The sequence below is a fragment of the Parus major genome, chromosome 1 (genome assembly GCF_001522545.3).
Source record: "Parus major isolate Abel chromosome 1, Parus_major1.1, whole genome shotgun sequence".
In the NCBI taxonomy this organism is placed as follows: domain Eukaryota; kingdom Metazoa; phylum Chordata; class Aves; order Passeriformes; family Paridae; genus Parus; species Parus major.
The window spans coordinates 98030310-98037035 of record NC_031768.1 but is presented as its reverse complement, the minus strand read 5'-3'; positions in this window follow the sequence as shown (position 1 = coordinate 98037035).

The window sequence follows — 6726 nt, the reverse complement described above, 5'->3', positions numbered from 1 at the left end:
TGGCTCAGCTGCAGCGCTGCTGTCCATGAGCCATGACTGCCTCTCACCCCTCAACCCACTTCCAACCATGCAGCCTGCAGCTGTGCCTTCCCACAGGGCCTTCTGGTGAGCATAAGCCTTAACCACTTCAACAATTATAACTCCATATCCCACACACCAGAATTAAATTACAAGAAAAAACATAAAAAAACCCAAAAACCCTACAACAAAACTCCAACAAACAAAAATCTACCATGCATTTCCTCCTTACATAAAAATTGTGATAAATAGATGTATTTATAACAAAAATGATAGCATAAGTTAGATAATATTGCTACATAAAAATGGAGCATTCAGGCAAAATTCTCTGAAAACATCTTGATACCAAGGAAAGGGAAGCTCTCAAGGCATGGCCTTAGGAAGATGTGGGTTGTCCATGACTGGAGGTATTGAAAAAAACCAGTCATCAATCAGCAGCAAGGGTTTTAGTGCACAGTCTTCTTATGAAGCACAAAACAGTCTTAGACAAAAATGACATAGCTCATACATGTAAGGATTAAGCTGAACTTCATAATTTTAAAGATGAAGACCAAAACAAATAGGTATTTTTTCCTTGTTTTTGGAACTGCTTGATTCATTTTAAGGGCATCTTCAAAGCCGGTCTCCCTCACCTCTAGATGAATTTATGCCACTCAGAGGCCTCTCTAAGTGGTACATAATTTCTAAGCAGTGCAAATCAAAAAGCTCTGACAATGTCCAGTGATAACTGGTCTATGATTTGCTCAAGATGCTGACAGGTCCCTCTGAGGGACAAGCGCTGTCCTATCACCTATCCCCTTCTGTGCCTACACAAAAATATGCTGAGGAATTCGTAATCATCCTAGAAGAGACACACTAAACAGCAGAGCCCCCACTTTGGGCATATCTAGTTGTTCCCTGTGCTCAACAGGCCCTTTTTAGCCTCTGTAGAGCTACAGCAGGACAATGAGGAGAAAGGGTGCTCACCTATTTACCAGCATTGCATTGTTTGAAGCCTCCCAGAAGGTACCCTGCAGAATGTGTGACCTCTTGTAGACTAAAATGTGTGGACAAAACAGTCATTTTTCATCCCTACTAATTATATTATACTTGATGAGAAACAAGACCACTTAAGTCAGGAAGTAACCAGCTGAGAATTTCACTCTTGAGTTTTCAGTGTGGGATGCCAATTTTAATACAGTAGTTACAAAAGCTCTGTGCTGATGCAGCTTGACAGACAGGAAATGACAAACACAACTGCCAACCATTTACACAACTGATGTGGTGAGATAATCTACAAAAACTGTTTTCTTTCCTTTTGCTCAACAGTATGAGACCCTCATCTGTGTTTTGGGCCTACCAAGAAAAGAGAGATATTGATAATCCAGAGTGATTCCAGGTAAGGAATCACAGAGGTAAGGAGCTGAAGGACACGATGTACAGCAAAAAGATAAGAGCCTTAGGGTTTTTCAGCATGAGAGATGAGGGCAAAGACAGTGTCAGTAAATCTAATTATATATTTAATATCTAAAGTGGGCTATGGAGAAGACAGAGCTGCACTTTTCTCACTGGTGCACAGTGAAGAGAGAGCCACAGCAGTCACATACAGCAGCAGGAGACATTCCAGCTACACTGGGGGAGGGGGAAGAATGTGTTTCACCACAAGGGCCATGCACCTGAGCCATGCCCAGAGAGGTCAGGGAACCCCTACACCTGGAGTTATTCAAACCTCAGAGGATCAATGTTCCAAGAAATCTGTTCTTGTTTTGATGTTAGCTCTGTTCTTAAAAAAATAAAAAAATTAAAAACCTGCAGAAGTCTTCACCAGCACATTTCTTGGTACATTTCTCTGATATTATGCACTAGTAATACTATCAAAAAGAGACCTCTGTGTATCCTCAGAGGAAGCATAAGAAACATCCCCACAAATATCCTGCTGGTCCTGTAGTCAAATAAAACAGATAGCAATTTTTGATCTCAGAGTGGAGGATGCTCTAAGAGGAGAAGAAAACTTTGTAATAAATAATTACAAGTAGAGTTAAAAGACTAAGTATGAGCCTCTACAAACAAAATCTTTAAACACAAAATTGGAACATTACAGATTCATTATCTTCTACCTAGGTAATTTAACTGTACTTGTTTTGTGTGCTCTCCACTTGATTTATCCATCTACTGTATTTTTCACAAACCTTATTGAGTCTCTTTAAGAATGTTTGTTTAAAGCTCTAGATTGTCACATTGTTCCTTTATACACCCAGGTGTTCATTAGGCCAGCTTGAGGCAGCTCAATGAATGCTGAGTTCTGACATCTGAAAATTTGGTCACTTTCATCAAGACTCCCACAATAATATTTTATATTAAATTTTTCCCATGTAACTCCTTTTTGTGGCTCTAGATCTCAACAGGCAGATTTATAATTAAATAATAAATAATACTGTCAAGTATTGTTAAAAATTACTCAACATTGATGTCACTGGATATGTTAGTGGGCACTTGAAATAACTGAAGTCTTCATTGCATCTACTGTAATCCTCATCTTACTTTTTTTAAAAAAAGCAGTTCATGTATCAAGCTTTCCATGACAAAGTTCTCTGTTGGATAGGATTCATAGGAATATTGAATGCTATGTGCTACATTCTCAATATTTCCATTTGTTTTATTAATTTACCATAAACATTTTATAGAAAGGAAAATGACAGCAAAGTTAAGCTGCTCTCTTCCCTCAATAAGGACCATAATTCTCAGTTCAGCTTTCCTCTCTACTGCACCTTGGTTCTTGTATCCTAGAACTGGTTTCCAGCTAACATTGCAATCTGACTATCGCCATACACTGAATTATTTAATTACATCTCTCTCTCATGAATCAACAGTCACACAACAATCCCCTTCTCTATCTTCTCTGGGGAAAGCAAAACACTTTGCCTCCTTTAATGATGCCTTTATTGCCTAGAAGTTAACTTCTTTTTGGAAAAACATGCTGCATGACACCAAGCTTTTATGTTGTCACACTGACATGTCCATTGTTTCAGTTGTCTGAAAATACATAATATTAGCAATCCAGAGATAAACACATGTTGACATTTTCAGACTGAGCTAGAAACCAGAAAATTATACCAAATCTAACCATCATGTTAAGTTTAACACTTCAGAATTAGATCACAAGACATCTAATAATGTCAAGAAGTATAGAAAATCAAGAATGTTTAAGTCACCTACTTACACTTACTTCATCTTCAGGTTTAGCTGTTGGGGGATCATTTTTTTCATCCATTTCAGTAGACTTAATTTTACAACTTGAACAGGCTGAAAAAGAGCCTTGCACCTTTTCTCAGGCACTCCTTCTACTTGTGAAGCTGAGGACAGCTAATTGCAATGTCCAGGACCAAAAGAGGCATCAATTTACTTCAATGAGTTTCCAACTGTAATCTCATCTCTCCTACTGCACCTCTGCAAATGTTAGAAGGCTGCTATCATGTAACTTTAGACTTCAAATTCAGACTGGATAAAATAGGCTTTTCATGGTCTTTATAAAGCTGAAATATTAAAATACAAAATTGCAGTGCTAAACTCCATACATCACTGATCCTTATGCCTCCCTTCCAATTCAGCATATCCTATAATTCTGTGAAAATGTCGCAACATTAGTTACATGAAGAAGAAAAGTGGCAAGTAAAATGTAAAAGTGAGAGCAAAAACACGCTAAAATAAGAAAAAGAAAAGTAAGCACCCTGAGTGCTGAAAATTGCAGAAAACAACAGCAAATCAAGATGAGAATTTGGACTCTCTTCTAAAATTTTGTAATGTACCTATTGAACACTCAAATTTTGTTATTTTATTGTAACTGAAAAACAAACTGTTCCAGGCAACTTATTTCATATTGTTAAAATAGATCAAGCTTCAAACTGAGAATCCTTTTTGTAATCAGATGCAGGAAGTCACTTGCATTATAACAGTTCCATCCTATTGTCTTTGTTAATTAAATATTTATAGAGGATGTAAACCAGTACTTTCCTCAATGGATGCTAAGTATAGAGCTGTCTTTCCTTTTAAGTGATTAACAATCTCAATGCCTTCCTTGGGTCAGCTGCAGAAATGGCACTGGAGATATACAAATACTATTATTTAAAAAATAACCCTTCTATTAATTTATATTTGGAGATATAAAAGCTAGACTAGCAATTTAAAAAAACAAAACAACCAACCAACAAAAAAACCTCACTACAGCAGAGGTATAGAATAGAAAAGATGTAGTCAGAACTCATAGCAAGTGAGCTCCAGGTGTGATCTATGCTCTGTCCATAACCAGCAATAAATTACTTCAACTACAAGGCAAAAATTCCTATGGTTAGATAATGTCCTAGCACTTCTTATGAGAAGTCATCTTCGGCTTATGCCCTGAAGCACTGTAATTATGTCCTCAGTCCTTGATTCTTGATCTAGAACTGCACGGTATTTTAATTATATGAAGTGATATGTTAAGTTCTGGGCCATATTAAAGCTTAGCAGCATAGGAAAGTCTGTCCATGTTACTATATTTAATTTCTTTGAAGTCCCTCTTTTTTTTTGTTTTTATTTAATTATGCTTAACTTTTAGGGACTACTCTGGTCTCTTAAGCTGATCATGTAAGTCCCCAAGGTCTCCCACTGCCCCATGCACAGGGAGTTACTATGCTGTAAGTGCTATTTCAGAAGCTAGTGCATGGATTGAAAGAGCATTGACAGGTAAGTCCCCATCCCCCTGCACTACTCGGAGTTTGGGAGGTGAAAGGGTGTGGGTAAGTAGAAGAGCAGCAAGTAAAGTGGGCCTGGGAAAGCAGGGAGGAGCAATGTTGTTTGAATGTTTGCCTTCTATTTCCCACTACCCACATTAATACTTCCATTTATGTTTGAATTTGCAATAAATCAAGTAAATTTTCCCCAAATTGTGTTTATTTTGCCTGTGACAGTATTTGGCAAATAATCTCCCTGTCTTCATGAGAAAACATTTTCCCTCCTTCCTGATCTTCCATTTTCTCCCCTGATCCTGATGAAAGGAGGTGGGAGCTGAGCAGCTGGGTGGGAGTTTGGCTGATAGCCATGGCTAAACCACAACAGTGTTGCAGTACCTGGTACATACTTTCCCCTCCTCTCCTTTTAAAAAGCACAGGTTTGAGTTTTGTTCATGATATCTTTGAAACAGAATGCACTAAATATAAATAGATAAAAATATATTTATATATATATATATAAAATTTATAAATATAAAGAGACTGACAAACTGAAATGAGATATGAAACACATTAGAAATAAAACCATCTTACGAAAGCAAGCACAGTAGTTTTCTTCTGTTTAATTAATTGCATATTCCCTATATAAAAAAAAAGAAGTCTGAAGATTAAAAAAATTCAAAACCAATGTAAACTATAAGCTTACTCTCTGAAATCCCCTGATGGGGACCAGTGATTCCAGTTCAGCTTGAAAAGTTGACCTAATTATTGACCATGACCCAATTATTGCAGTTCTGAGCTCTGTGGAGAAATTTGCTTTCACATAGGTCCACCTGAAAGGGCTGTTTGCTTTAAGTGGGTATGAATGTACAGGTATTAAGCAGTTTGATTTTCATCTTCGGTAAGTAGTGTATAATAAAACGTGACTCTAATCTCTTTCTGACCCAAATCAACCCAGTTTCAGCATCCTATTTACTTGCTCTTGTCATAGCTTCCAGAGCAGTTCCGCTTTCTCATGCTTTCCTACTGCAAAACCCAGTTCCACAAATCACAGACTCCTCAGATCAGTCTGAGAATGACACTGATGATGACATTTGGTTTTACTCACACCATTCTCACTTAGGGGAGTAACTTCCTGATGCAATCTGTTTGGCAGCCTGACTTTCCCTTTCCCATCTCATCAAGACCCTCACACAACCAGGGCAGCTTGACAGACTAATCTGTGACCTCCCATGATGGTGACAAAAAAAAAAAAAAAAAAAAAAAAAAAAANAAAAAAAAAAAAGAAAAAAAGAAAAAAAGAAGAAGATAGTAAAGAAAAGATATTTGGATCTTTGGTGCTTCCTCCCCAACACACAAACACCCCTGTCTCTTTCCACTCTGATGGGCAATGTGGTTTGTCCTAAGATGAAAACACCAGACAGGTATTTGCAGGAGGAACAGTCTGGATGCTCATGTAGTGAATGCATGCCAGAGATGGGGGAGCTGTGATGTTTGGATTAACATTGGTGCATGCTGGCTTGCAAAAGGGTAGATAAAATGCCACTGGAGACCAGGCAATCTGGGAAAACCGATGTCACACACGGACACAGAATCACACAGATTCACTAGATTGGAACAGACCTTCAAGATCATTGACTCCAATCCAGCCCTAACACCTCAACTAAACCATGGCACCAAGTGCCACATCCAGTCTTTTTTTAAACATATCCAGCAATGGTGACTCCACCACCTGCCCAGGCAGACCATTCCAGTACTTTATCACTCTTTCCATAAAAAACTGCTTCCTAATATCCAACCTATATTTCCCTTGGTGCAGCTTAAGACTGTGTCCTCTCATTCAACTCAACTCCCACCTGCCTACAGCCACCTTTCAGGAAGTTGTAGAGAGTGATAAGGTCGCCTCTGAGTCTCCTTTTCTCCAGGCTAAACAACCCCAGCTCCCTCAGCTGTTCCTCACAGGGTTTGTGTTCCAAGCCCCTCACCAGCCTTGTTGGCTCCTCTGGATGTGCTCAAGAGTCCC